Source organism: Grammomys surdaster, unplaced genomic scaffold, assembly GCF_004785775.1.
Source record: "Grammomys surdaster isolate TR1022 unplaced genomic scaffold, NIH_TR_1.0 264, whole genome shotgun sequence".
NCBI lineage: Eukaryota > Metazoa > Chordata > Mammalia > Rodentia > Muridae > Grammomys > Grammomys surdaster.
In genome coordinates, this window is record NW_021604705.1 from 4,439,123 (window position 1) to 4,455,130 (window position 16,008).

A 16,008-nucleotide genomic window follows, 5' to 3' on the forward strand; every position below is an offset into this window, starting at 1 on the left:
TACCTTGCACTTAAATCACTCATGTAGAGACATCCACTGGTGTCTGTAACAGCGAGAGGATGGGAAATCAATGAACAGGCAAATTCTACTACTGTCTTACCTAATAGTGTGTTCACTCAGGGACTAGCTTGAATTCTACAAATACACCATCTTCCACATTGTAACTTTACTAACGTTACTGTTACTGTTAATCTCTGGTTACCAGCCACCAAAGTCTTGTTCCCAGTTAGCCTGGCCTCCTACTGCCAATAGCATCAGGAATTCTAGCTCCTACACTAAAGAAGCTGTAAATCTTCTTCAAGAGAATCTTAAAACCTCTGAGAATCAGTTTTTACATACTACAAAAACAAATGATAGCACAAATCCTAAAAAATAAACATTACTTTTAATATTGTTCGAAAAATAAGTACATGTGGATTATTTCCATAAGATTTCCACTTCTCACCTTATCTTATAATCTTTCATATTTGTTGTCTCCACTAATTATTTTTATCTTAAATAAGTATATTTACAAAGTGTACTTTCTAAGTAAAATTTTGATTCCAGTTTGAGAATTTAGAAGTTATGGAAAATTTAGAAATGTGCAGTAATTTTTGTGAGTTCCAAAATATTTAAAGATATAATTTGTACTAAATAAGCCAATGCTGCCCGCGTGGCAACAGGTCATGATATAATGTTAATAATACATGGAAAATGTGTGATCTAAACTAATTGCAGGATATAAGTTGCAAATGTTTTTTTAAGTGAGAATGTTTTAGAAGCTTTTTTAAAAAAAAGAATCATGAAAGCACTTGAATTAGAGATACACAACTCATTTTGCTCTTAAACATATAAAACCCTAAGCCACAAAAGCATACGAAGTTTTCTCTTTTATGAAGGGTTGTTTTAACTACAAATATTTGAGATAATGTCTATCCATTACCTCAAAAGCAATTTCTGTCTACTAAATACAGTATGATAATGTGTGTGGTTGCCGTTACTTTTTCAATGCCACGATTGTAAGATATATTAGACACTTAACTTGGGCTATCTATCAAAAAATGAGACAAATTTAATACAGTATCAGTTTTAGATTATTACTTGACTCATCCTCGTGAAAACCGTGATACAATTCACATTGCTGCAATGAGTTGGAAGGAAACATTTTGCAACTTTAATTTGAATGTCTCAGATAAATGTTTTATTATATAAGTTAATAAAGGGTCTCCTCAATTTCAGTCTGAGTCAGGTAAATAATATTTCAAGCACTAAATGTCTTCAGTCTCATGTGTTTGATAGTGACCATTATCTGTGCATGGCTACACGCTATGTAGGAGGGTTAGAATCAAGATTTGCAGCCAGCTGGCCAGGTTTCCCCTGTGCTATTTGGTGTCTCTTACAAAGCAATGTCCACACTTTAAAGAAGAAAAGACATGTAGTTTTAATTTAAATCAAATTTATCAGGGGCTTGAGTACTCTGACTTTTAAAGTGTCCTTCTTTATTCTGGATTTATTCTATTTCTAAGATGCCAAGTCATTCCTCTCTTTGGCAGCCATTTGTCTTATGATTTCCTGCTAACCTCAGTGGATTCTTGAAATCAAGCCTATCTCTTCCCTGGTGTCCAATGTAGATACTTCTACTGCAAAGGAATTTACTTCAAGTGGAGGCATTCTTTCTATTTCAACTGCCAAGGACTTCTGGGAGTTAAAATAGAAGGAGTTGGCAGAAATTCATTTATATTGTATACATCTTTTTCTTTCTTAAAGGTATGCCAATATATATATTTTCTTTTTATTTAAATTTCCTGCTGTGGTGTCCTGTTCATCATCTTTGTTCTTGGGGTGAACTTTCCACTACTGACATGATATACAGAGGTGTGCAGTACAGATGGGCTTAAAAAATTCAAAAGCTATGCATATTTACCGAGGACAACGAAAGAACAGATGTAAATACATCTGAAAGTAGCCAGCATTTGTCAGGAGATATTTAAACATTGCCAGAATGAACCTGAAGGAGTGAATACCTGTTTAGTTAGGAGGACAAGACTTGGTGAAAGTTAAACACAATTTTAAATCATCACAAAGTGAAGCTAGAAACTATGTATTGTCATAGCTGTCATATGATGGAATTTAAAAATCCATAATCATATTTTTGCCCTAAGAAACTCAGCAAAACCTGGCAGCTTCAGTAATTTCCTTCTTTTTCTCCTCCTTTTCCTCCTTCTCCACCTCCTTCTTCTTTTTCTCTTTGATATTTTAATCAAGTTAACATTGTGTCTATTGCTGTTCCTCTGTTATTTTGCAAAATTGAGAATTCTTGTTGATGGCTATTACGAAATAAATGGACGAAAGTGGGAAATGTTTGGGCTGGCCTCCATTTTAACAAAATGGCGGAATACAAAGTCCATGTGAAGAAAATGTAATATCTGTACATTTATTGCAGATAACAACAATTATAGAGGAATTGCCAATGTGCATGAATCCAATTATTTTATATAAAAGAGTAAAGCTAGGAGACACGCTTCCAATACTGTCAGCTGTTTAAGGTGTCACATTGTTTATAGCAAGCACCAAGCTCAAATCAGCACAGAAATCACACTTTCCAATTGTTAGTTTCCTTTGATGTGAAACAAATATCATTTATTGTCTCTCAGTTCAGCAGATCAGAACTAGTTTAATGCAACTGGGTTCTCAGATCAGGAGATCATAAGGAGGACCCGTTTTCTTCCCCCAAAAGCATCAGCCAGGCTGCATTCCCACTCAGAGCTGAAGAACAAGTACTTTAGGTTAGTAGAAGATGTAAGATGCCGTTAATTGTAAGACTGCTATCCTCAGACTAGAGAATGTCTCTTAATTCCTAAGATGGAACACTCAAAATTACATAACATTGTTGTTCTTCACAGCTACTACATGAATAATCTGTTTTCAATTTTAAGAGCTAATATGATTGAAAATTGCCTGTCCCAAGATACAATATGATCTCATTTTTGTGTAAATGAAAGTCAACTGATTAAAGGTATTTTTCTTTTTTAAATTAGCATATCTTAACTGAGCAAAGCAAGAGGGTTCATTATGATAGTCCCTTGTGTGCATATCATGCAACTAAAGATATTAAATTTTAAAAATCATTATTAATATATATTATGAGATAATTTTGTAAATAGTATTTGTTGGCAATTTACCTTGCAATTATCTTCCATCTCTTCAGCCATGTGCTCACCATCATTTTCATAGATACTGCTTACATCCAAGTGGAGGAATTAGGGCATGTACATCATGGATCACTAACTTCAGGAGCCATCTTAGAATTCTACATACCACATCCTGTATACAGGAAGAACAGAAATTCGTGCTTAGGATGAGAGGTGGAAGATAGAAAAATATATATATTTCTATTACAAACAAGTAACAAAGTAAAGAGGACAAACAATGCTGTCTTAATTTATTTTCCTGTTCCTGGGAGAAAAATTTTGACAAAAGCAACTTAAGAGAGAACAATTCCATTTCAGCTCACAACCCAAAGTACAAGTCATCAAGATGAATGAAACACTGGAACAAAGGACATGATTACTCCTAAGGTATGAAGGAGACTTCTACTATAGATGAAAGGGAGAAAATAGGCAGAGGGAAGAATCCAGCAGACCAGAAGAGGAGAGAATGGAAGGGACAGCAAGAGGAGCTGCAGACCAAAGAGTAGGCCCAGGCAAAGAGATTGGCTTAGCTAAAATGACTGAATTATATAAGGATCTGGCTGGGGGGTGGGGGGATGAAAACAGAAGCCCAGCCCCTCTGAGGTCAAGGATAGGGTAGGGGGTGGGGTGAGAAGTACTGTGAGGAGCCACAGGTACTGAGTGAGACTTGTCCCATATTTCTTTAAGACCTAGCACGTGGTAGAGAAATCAAGGCATCAGGGGCTTGAAACTCTGCAGCTAGTCAGATCACATAAGCAGTCAGGGAACAGAAAGGATGAATAAGTGCTGCTGGGCACGTCTTTTTACTGGGTGCCTTCTGGCCAGGATCCGAGCTGGCAGAGGGAATAGTCCCACCCACTGTCAATCAAGATAGGGTTTCCACATCAATTAATGTAATCAAGACAGTTTGGCACAAGAATGCCTAGTAGTTGATCTCCCAACTGATTCTATATTCTACCAAGTTGACAATTAGCACTAAACATCCAAAATACCTTCCCTAACATCAGCCGTAAGTGTGGCATTTATAAAGTAAGTATCAAGGTATTTTCCTTGAGTTTGTAATAGCTTTCTTAGTGTCTACAATCAAGCATGCATAGGTGCCATTTTACCTCAGTTAATTCTGATGCCAAAGTCCACGTTCATTCTATTCTAGCATGTAGCCCTATTTCCACAGATATAACATTACTCTTTCCCTCCTTACAATGTTATGTATCTGGTTGAGATAAACTGCAGCTACTCACCCCACCTTTGAATGTTATTTCTGTTACTCTTGCAGAACCCATACATTTGGTTATCTTTTGTTGGCATAGGAACCTTGTGAGATTAGCTTCTAGCTGTGTTTGCAGTTCACTGAAAGCAAGATGAGGAACTTCTCCCACTCTTTAGATAAAGTACTTGGAGTGGCAATTTACACTAATGATAAACCAACTAGCCAACTTAATTCAAAGCAGGGTGTAGGGAAAGTATGCAAGATTACTTTAATTCTTGAACGTGATATTTCTAATAACAATCTGAATGTTTTCTGTAACGTTATTTCACAAAGACACAGGCAATGATGGCAAATAAGAATTGCTTTGACTGACATAAAGCAAAACTCCACAATTAAATGATTCTTAAATCTAGTTTTGCTTAGCTTTTTATACTATGAAGTGAAAGAAAAATATATTAGTGCCATATATCTACCAAAAAGTCTTAGATAGAGGAAAAATGCAGAGATGGGCATAATGCAGTGCTCCACTCAGAAACAACGTGGCATCTTGTATCCCATATCATATAAAACGTTTTTGTAATCTTACTTTGAATAGCCTCAGACAGATGTAACTACGTTTCCATTAAAATTTTTGCTAACATTTACAATGGCTCTGAACTTTACAATGACAAAGTAGCATGGAAAACATGCTTGCTCTAACAATGTGGCACCTCAAATAAAACATATTTATACAAAAAATAACTTTCAGGTATTCTTGAAGAGCCACACATAGCAACTATATGTAAACTAGCCAAAAGTTACCCTGTGACTATGTCTGGCTTTGGAAGTGCATGAATGAATTTTACCTTCCATCCAGAAGTCCATGAACACACTAATAGCACAGATTCTGGTCACTACAGTATCAAGATAATGCACAAGTGTGTTTCTATCCTAGGATCAGAGATATAAAAAGACACTTGTGGCAGCTACTGTCATTCTCTGTGACTGCAAAATCTTACCCTTTATTCAAAATGCAGCATAAACAGACTATCTTCTCTGTGAGGGAAAATCTCAAAGTACTACCCAAGGAAGAACAATTAAGTACACAAGGGAGGATTTCTCTCTGGTGAGTAATGATAGTGGATGCTTTACTGGGTACAGGTATCCTTCCATTATATTGAAATCCTATATTAGGTAAGCTAATCTACCTCTTCAGAACATAATAACTTTGCAGGGAAACAATGAAGCCAAAGCAATGCCATACACATTCTGATGCAGAGGGCAGGAGATGGGAGCAATAGAGGGGCTCTGATCCATGTCATCAATAGTATAAATTGAAACTAGCCATTTATCTTAATCGTGTTTATTAAATTTGTTATGTCTTTAAAAGACGTTTTCAGCCACCGTCTTATGATGCCTCAAAAAGCCTAGAGAGAAAATAGTCGCTGTGATTATGAATATACAACAGACAGAAGAGCTGAGACTCACAGGACTATGTCAAAACAATTGAGAATGATTGGATTCATTGCTAGTATTTTCAGTTTCCGTTCCCATGATCCTTCCTTATAAAATGTCTCCTTGTAACTCTACTGTGGTATATTTAAACTTATAGCATATATAAATGAGTTAGTAAAAATCTTTCACGTGGACATTTAAGAACATGAAACTAGAAATACACCTAATTAAAGAAGAGAAGGTTAGGAGTCCCACAGAAACATCAAGCTATACAACTGTAACATCGTCGCAGAGAGCCTAGGTTAACATCGTTGCCGAGAGCCTAGGTTAACAACATCGCAGAGAGCCTAGGTTAGATACGCCCACGCCCCTTGATTGTCAGTTCTCTCTTTGAGCCCTATTAAGTCCAAGTTTATGGACTATGTGGAGTTTCCTCTGTTGTCCTTAACCCTCTAGATCCTACAATCCTTCCTCCCCCTCCTTAGCAGGATCCCTTGAGTTCCCCCTAATATTTGGCTGTGGTTTTGTACATTTGATGACAGTTAGGCTAGGCACCAATCTATGAGCTTAGCAGAATGTCATTAGGTATCATTTCATTGATTTTTTTTCCAGTCGAGTTTGTTCTAATGCTAGGTCACTTGTGGGCATCCTTCCTCTGGTTCCTGGTCCTCCAGGCAGTGTCAGAGGTGGGCTTCCCCTCAGGGCATAAGTCTCAATCTTGACCAGAGATTCATTAGCCACTCCCTTTACTGTGTGCCACACTTATCCCAGCACATCATGTTAAAGGATGAATTGTAATAAAAGACTTTGTGGCTGGATTAGTGTCCCAATACCTCCATTGGTAGCCTTGCTTGATTATAGGAGATGACCTGCTCAGGTTCCATAGTCTCCATTGCTAGGAGATACAGCTACAGTCCCCATAACAGATTTGTGAGAGTTTCCCTCACACAGGGTTTCTACTTTTCCCCCAAATTGCTACCAACTCCAGTTGTCTCTCTCAGCACTCTCTCCCTTTATCCTACTCCCACTGGATCCCTCTTGTTCCCATTCCCACCTGCCTCCAGCCCACCTGCAATTCCTATTCTATTACCCATATCAGAGAGATTCATGCATCCCACCTTGAGGCCTCCTTGCTACTTCACATCTCTGGGTCTGTGGATTGTAGCCTGATTATGCTTTACAGGTAATATACACTTACTGATAAGTACATACCATGGTCTTTCTGAGTCTAGGTTATCTCACTCGAATGATTTTTTTTCCTAGTCCCATCAATCTGCCTGCAAATATTATAATTTCATTGCTTTTAAAAAATGAATAATGCTCTATTATATAAATGTACCACATTTTCTTTCTTCATTCTTCAGTTGAGGAACATATAAGTTGTTTCCAATTTCTGACTATTATGAAGAACGCTGTTATGAACATAGATGAGCAAGTGACTTTGTGGTAGGACAGAACATCTTTTGGGTTGTGCCTAGCAGTGATATAGCTGGGTCTTCAGGTAAATTGTTTTCCAGTTTTCTGAGAAACCATATTAATTTTCAAACTGGCAATGCAGTTTTCATTCCCACCAGCAATGTAGAAGTGTTCCCTTTGGTCCACATTCTTGACAGCCTGTGCTCTCACTAGTGCTGTGATCTTAGCCATTCTGACAGGCTTAAGATGGAATCTCAGAGTCATTTAGATTCGCATTTTCCTGATGGTTAGAGATGTTAAATATTAAATGTTAACCTAAGAAAACAGAAGACAATTAACCAGAAGAAATAATGACATGCAGATCTTGTGCTAATAGCTGTCCTATGACATTTATGTGTATGTATTTGTGTGTGTGTACACATTTATGTGTGTATGTATCTGTGTGTATGAACACAGACACTTGATGTGGAACATGTATGGAGGTCAAAGGACAACATTGTGGACGAGTTCTCTCTTTCCGTACTTATGTGAATTCCAGGATTTCAAATTCTTTTGTAAATGTATATAAACTTTTATCTACTAAGCAATCTTGAAAAAAGATCAATGGTTATGGAAACTGTACAGTAGTTCAGCTATAATATATATATATATATATATATATATATGTTCAAGAGAAGACAATTCTTCTCATGAACTCTATTTTACATACTAACAATATTTGAATCTAAAAAGTATGGCCTGTGTAACTCTCTATAGAGCAGTAGAGCCATTTTATTTTTAAAAAGGCCTCAAGAAGACAGGCATAGTAGCATCTAGACAAAGCTTGTCTCTGCTTCCCAATTCATGACGATATTGTCTTCTGAATCTTCTCAATACATCTAATATCATGAAATGAAATAATATAAGGATTTTACATTTTATAAAAATGTAAAAGTATTTACATATTACAAAAAGTACCTCAGTGTTAAGGGGAAGATAATGGTCACTTTAAATAAAGAGTAGACAGCATTTGTGAGATATCAAAACAAAATGAAAGTGTGAGATTGTTTTTGATCCTAATCTGACTGTCTTTAACATCACTTTGTAAGACGAAGAATTTCTAAAACGTATTTAAAAATTCAAGATCTGAAGTCATACTTGCTGTATATTACCTTTTAAAAGACATTCATTGTCAAATCATTTAATTAAAAATAATTATGTTGTTCAGGATCAACTGATCAAATCTAAAGAAAAACAATTATATACATATATGTATATATACATATGTGTGTGGTGTGTGGGTGTGTGTGTGTGTTATCAGTTTTAAATTGATTTGGTCATCTTTATTAAGAATATATAACAATATGATATCCCAACTGTCCCAGAAAGGAAAGCACATATGGTTACTATAAATGGGAATCCATCTTAAGTTGTGCTTTCCAGGGGAGCATGGTGAAACAAATCTGGTTTCTTTTCTTCCTTAAGTCTGTGTCTCTAAAGTCAGTGTAAGTGGATACACAGTAGGGGACAGCGTTCAGTATTTAAATGACAGCCTATTCAAAACAAGGATTAGTTTATCTTTCCTATAAATTACATGATCCTTGAAATATATTTTAAAGAATATTAGTGTTACTTATAATGTGATCATTCAACTCTATTTAAAAATACCTTTCATATTTGTATTAAGTAACAACAGATATATTGTCATCATATATTTTCAAATTTCCAAATATATTTTATAACACATGAAGTTCTTTGAAATGTCTAGAATATTTTTCATTTTAGGGTTATTTGGTACCATAATATAACTATACAATCTAATTGGGAAATTTTCTGTTTTTAAATTATTTTCGTGTGTATTTTTTTTGCCCTTTAGAGTTAAATGCACAATCATAATTTAACTGAATATAAAAAGGATAAAATAGTTTGCAGATTTTGATGGTGACATATTAATTTCATGATCAGCCATTAGAAATGACCAGTTTAATTTTAAAGTGGCTCTCAATTTCCTTCCACTTCCCAGACTTGAATCAATACATTTATTTTTAAGACGAGAACAGTACCAACAAATATTTCTCAGCATTACTTGCTGAGAGGATGAGAGAAACCACACTTTAGCAGTCCCGACTCTCCTCTGGACTGATACCAGCTATTAAGGCTGGGATGACTGAAACAATATCATAACTTATAAGCCACAAAACAGTTAAAATAATCAGGTCTTCTGAAAATTAGTTGGCTATGCTGTGTGTCTATAATAACCTGACTGCATATTTCACTAGCATTAGTTTAGCTTCCAAAAGGTTGATTAATATACAAAGTAATGTATAAAAAGTGTACGTTGTCATTTAAAAGTATTGTGTTGCCAGCAAATATTGACACAGCTGCATTCCTATAGAGAGTGTTTAGAAATGGAAAGGTGGACCATTGAACTCTGAAAGAATGTCCACAGCCTTCTGAAAAGTCCACCTTAAGACGTTTGAAGTAGATATGCAAAGCAACCAGCAGGTGGCGGTATGTATATGAGAGTGTGTGATAAATACACTGAAAATTGCAGATTCCTAGCTATCCCTAACCAAAGGATTTGAAACCAGTTAAAAAGTAGTGCTTAGGAAAATATAATCACGGGTTTCTGAGAGCTTTGAAATTCCTTGCTATTACCTTAGTATATCGATTAATAAGTATGCTTGTCATCTATGAGATGCATGGTCTTTAACTCAGTCTAGTTCTGGGTTTCCAAAGAGGCAAGTTACAGGCAGTTTTCTGCCTGACTTCCTTGTCACTCATAACAATGGAGCTGCTTAACTGCGAGGCCTTCTAGCCTGAGTTCCTGACTGTTTATTCGCAGACAGTGCTCAAATTAAAAGTGCGTATGAATGAGAACGAATAAAGATTGAAGCAGGGAGATTAGGGATGCAGTTCAGTGGTAAAGCACGAGCTCACTACATGTGAGTCACAGAAAAGGGAGTAAACAACACATTTGACACTAAAGAAGACATTACCTGTTATAAGGTAACCATAAGGACATTTTCGATATATTAAGCATGATATTGACCATTATCAGTACAACGAAATAGAAAGATGTATGGGACTAAATACAATATAGTATACACACACATATGTGTGCGCGTGCATGTGTGGGGGTCTGGGTGCGCTGGTAGCTTGTCATTCTTATCCATGATATCTAGGAACGGAAGTCAGAGTAGCTGATAATAGCATCCCTCCCATGGAGATTTTGACTACTGAAGAAAATGTGTGAGCAGGAAGCTACTGCAAGATTCCAGATCTGGCAAGGCTGAGAAGGACAGGAAAGGGGGAAACACAAGAAAACTTTGAGGAAAGGTACCAAACTGGGGGAAGTCTTTTCTATTTACATAGGATGCATACAAGTTATTTTCTATTTTTCATCAGGGAATGTTACTAGTCTGAATGTTTTTATATCATTTTTATCCGGTGGAAAGTCTAAAATTATGAATATCCACATACAAATGTTTGTAAATAGACAATAAAAGAACAGCAATTCGCATAAAGACAGCATTGCAAATTTAACAACTTTGACAATTTTTTTGGCAAATTAACTACATAGAGGACTGTGAATTCTTTTAAAGTTAAATTGAAATTAAAATTTTAATATTAAATTGAAATTGAATTTATCTAACAGTTTAAACAAAAATTACAGGACAAAGGGTTGCATATTGTGTTTCAGTGTATGCATACATTGCATAATATTTAAATGAGGTTAAAAATGTATATCCTCTCAAACATTAATCATTTCTTTCCAGTGATAACATTCAAAATCCTATAACTCCATTCATGTTGTTACAATGACAACAAATCCTATTTTTCTATAGCTGAGTAGTATCCTCTCTCTCTCTCTCTCTCTCTCTCTCTCTCTCTCTCTCTCTCTCTCTCTCTCTCTCTCTCTGTGTGTGTGTGTGTGTGTGTGTGTGTGTGTGCTATGATGACATCATCCATTCATCCTTGATGGTCACACTGCTTCATTTCCATTTATTACCTATTAGAAACAGTGTTCAAATAACTATAGCTTTGTACAGGCTCGTCATGTATTGGTTTCATTCATAAGAGTTAAGTATTTTGAGGACTCTCCATGCTGTCTTCCATAATATGTGCCCTAATTTATATCTCACAGACGGTACACAACTGTTTCCAATTGTCTATGCCCTTGCCAATGGTTGTTACTTTAGCCTTGCAGATTGTCCTTGAACAACATAGTAGGATTCTCACTGGGGCTGTGATTTGATAGTTAATGATGTTAAACACTTTCTCGTGTTTGCTAATCATTTGTTACATGTTTCCGTTTGAAATTGCCTGTTTTCAATGATTTTGTTTGTTCATTATTTGGGCTGCTAGTATTGAGAGTTTTTAGAGCCCCTGATAAATTTGGAAATTTGCCCCTTGCTAGTTATTGAGCTATTCTGTGGATTGTTTCTGCAGTCTGTTGGATGTTCCATTTGCTAAGCAGGAGTCTTTCCATTTGATGCAGTTCTGTTTAGATGTTTGCTGGTGGTTCTCATGCTCTGAGAGTCTAAGCCAAGAATGCTGTTCTTCCCAGTGCTCTGAAGCATTTCTTCAAAAATTTTTTAAATATAAGTTCGTGTTTTCAGATCTCACATTAAAAGTTTTAATATATATACAAATATATGTATAATTTTATATATTTAATACATATAATTTTAAAATATATTATATATATGCAAAATTCTTCAAAATGCAAATATACAGTACTCCCAGCAACTTGCACTGAGAAAAATACACTTTGTCTGGTATGTGTTAGTGATAGCTTATCAGAAATTGGTTTACAGAGCCAGGGAGTTGGCTCAGAAATTAAGATAATTTTCTAATCTTGTCTATGACCAGTTTGGTTCTCAACACTCTTGTGGGATAACTCACAAATCTATGTAGTCCAACACTCAGAGATTTTACCTCTTTTGCCCATGGCAGTCACTCACATGTACAAGCATACATGAAATGCAGACACATACACATAAATAACATGATTGTTTAAAAATTAATTTTGAAATTGATGTGTAGATATATCAGGTTTTTGCATTCTATTTCAATCGTTGCTATGAGTATTTTGGTGACCATAGGATGCTAGACTTTTTGGTTTGGTTTGGCTTGGTTGGGTTTGATTTGGTCTGGTCTGGTCTGGTCTGGTCTGGTTTGGTTTATTGTAGCCTTCCACTATTCTTTTCAGTCAAATGCTGTAGTTTCTCTCTCTCCACTGTCTTTCTCAAGATGACCTTTGTTAATTCTTGAACTCTTAAATCAGAAGATAAATCTGAAATACAAAGGTTTTTTTTCAAAAAAAAGTTACGAAGTAACTGTTCAAAAAAGAAGGCTGGATATGAAACAAAATAGAAAATATGAAATTCATACAAAATAAATGAATCTAGGTAATCTACAATACAGTTATAGACAGAACATAGATTGTCACGTCTGCCACCTCACTCATGTAGTCAGTCAGTCAGCCACCTCACTCATGTAGTCTTTAGAATTCTAATGTAAAATATTAGGTTCATTCAATTTATTTTGTAATATTACATATATGTGTATATACATACATGAATATAATAGGAATAATAATAAAACAATGGAATTTGAGATTTATGCTCATATCATCAACTTATAATGAACTAGACAACTGGCTTTCATGGACAAATGTGGCCCTTTTCTGTAAACTTCCATTCCCTTTCCCAAGCTGAGTTAGTTATGTGGTGAGAATAAAAAAATGAGAAGATTTTATACCCAGAGAATTGCAGCCAAAATCATACCCTGAAACCATAGCACATATTTGTACAGTAACGCTGAGGTCTACATCTCTTGATTAATTGTCAAGAACCCATTCTTATCTTCTAAGAGCTATGCTCACCCTTTGGAAAAATGACTGCATCCGTTCTGCTTACAGGAACGGGCTTAAGCTGAGGGGCCAAGACGAGGAAAACTGCATCTACACTATAGGCATTCATTTAAGTGAACATATTTCCTATAGCCTTAACCTGAAGAGCACATGCTCTGTAAGTATTTTTTAATGAGGTCTGAGGGGATATTGAAGCTTCTGACCATACACTTAGGGACCTACTTATTATTTTATAGCTTATGTCTTGTCTTTGCATTTACAAATCTCAGCCAAAACAAGTAGTGAAATATGAATCTACTCCCCTGAGCCAGGAGGCTGGCCAGCTTTGCTCCCAGCCCATATACAGGGCTTTGAGTTCCCCCACCTCAAATTTTTAGGTAAGTGAAAGAGACAGTCCTGCTGCCCCAAAGCTGTAGGATCTTGATGACATAGGGTAACAACAGGACAACCTGGGGAAACCCTGTGAGGATCCAATATTGATGGTATCACAGAAGCCTGAGACCTCGAATAAAACTAATGACTCATTGCAATGAACATTTCCAAGTGAAGATGTGTGGACTGAGGGGTATACTGTGGGACACCCTGTGATACAATAGCTTCCATGATGAGATATTTACTATCCTTTGTTTTGTTTATTGTTATTTATTTGTTTATGTATGTGTTTTATATTGCAGCAGTGGAGGAGGGAGGTTGCAAGGGCAGAGGGTGAATATCAAGAAATGGGGAATGAGTAGAACTGAGTGGCAAAATGTGAAACTCACAAAGATTCAATGAAGTTACAAAAAAGAGAGATCTATTCCTTTAGCAATTTTGACCAACTGAATCAAGCATGAAGTGTGTAAAAAGCATGTAGATCTTTAGACTGATTGTGGAATTTTCAGTAAATTATTAATTTCTGATGTAAGCCTTGGGATTTATACTCCAAGACAAAGACGTTCCTCCACATTCTGATTTTTCTTATACTTAGCACTAAGTTTACATTATACGTGTGCTTTTTCAATCTTATCTATAAAAAGTAATGCTGCCGTAGTCAAAAGGGGGAGAGATTTTGAATATATGTTTCTGTCTCTCTCTCTCTCTCTCTATCTATCTATCTATCTATCTATCTATCTATCTATCTATCTTTCTATCTCTGTGTGTGTGTGTTTATGTGTATGTATGTGTATGCTTCTCTTAACCAAACAAGAATTATGGCTCCATGGCTCCATCCTTAAAGAAACATTGTGACTTGGGTCTTGAGTAGCATTATTATATATCAAATGGAAAAGATAGACAAAGTGAGAGAATTCATCCTTTTATAAATGCTTTATTATGTTTAGTGGTAGTAGAAGAGAAAGTTCTAAGCTGTCACTCACAATAACCTGAGACGGTCATAGATATTTTTATGTACCTTAATCAGGTCAATAAGAGTTCGACATAAGGAAGAAAGTCAGGACATATGATTATGAAGCAACTTGGAAAACCTATAAAACATATAATGCCTAAGTGTAGGTATTCACTTCTCCAGGGATCCTCTACAATGGTATGGCTTGCATTAATCATATATACCACCTCGGTTCCTCACAAGTCTCATCTGGAAAGACTGATAATGATTTTTTGTTGTTGTCTCTTTGCGTACAATTGAGGATAAGATCACCTTTAGTAGGTAAAACCAGGAGCCACTAGTATTCAGAAAAGTCTAAATGTTCAGCGGTGTTTCTAGTAATATTTTCAGAAAACTTCAAGCTCACATATGAGAAAGGAGAAAAACCTTCAGCAAAACCCATGAATTCTCCAATTCTCCAAAGTCGCGAAGCTTCATACCAGGTTCCATGATGAAAGAACCAGGTTCTTTCCCTTTTATATCCACGTAGTTTTCCATTCGTCTCTATTGCATCAATAGCCTCCTCCAGGACTTGGCTTGCCCAAAGTGTTAATGAAACTAAAGAGTTCCCTATGACTTCTTCAGTGGCTATATTTGTTTTCTAATAGTTTCCTATTTATTTTTATATTTTTTTTACTGAATTTAATTAAAAATAACTTTTCTTCTTTCTTTTATTTTATTGAATATTTTATTGATTTACATTTCAGTTATCATTCCCTTTTCCCATTTCCCCTCCCTAGAATCCCCTATCCCACCCCCTTTCCTCCTTTTTGTTTTAATACCATTTTAATTACATGCATGTATTAAGGTCAGTTCTAGGTTGAGGGCTTAGCAATACAATATATGCAAATAGTCAAGGAACAAGCAAGATAATAAACACAAATAGTCAAAGAACAAACAAGGCAATAAACACAATTATGTGAACACTCCCGTGATCACTGATTCTAAAGGCTTATCAGGATGACCAAAATATCTGAGCCTACTTCCCTGTCCTATCCCAAAGTCATTTTCATATCTGAAGCCTACTTTCTTGTTCTAGCCTAATACTTAGGTTCCTGCCTGAGATTACTTCTTTGTTCCAACCTAATGCCAGATTCCTGCCTGAAGCCCCCTTCCTTGTCTTTGGCCAAGGTTATATTCCTGCCAAGCAGCCCATTTCCTTGTCCTTGGATAACTTTTCATGGTAAGAGACTGACTCAGAAGTAAAAGATCCCACTCAGTGTATATTCTAATTAAAATCCATGTTACTTTTGTTTCTAATTATCTACATGTGTGTAGTTTGTATGTTACACAGAGGCAGTCATCTTTGTACATGCATATCTCTATGTGACAGCACCCAGATAAAAACCTCCTGAGTTATATTCCCACCTACTGGGTAACAGAGGCAGTGAAAATCTGTGAAGAAAGACAGTATATTGCTTTTACTATGAGATGCTAACACTTGGGGGTGGGGGAGAGGAAGAGAGAGGGAAAGAAAGGGGGAGAAGGAGAGGGAGAAGGAGAGGGACAGAGAGAGGGAGAGGGAGGGGAGGGGGTGGGGGAAGGGGAGAAGGAGAGG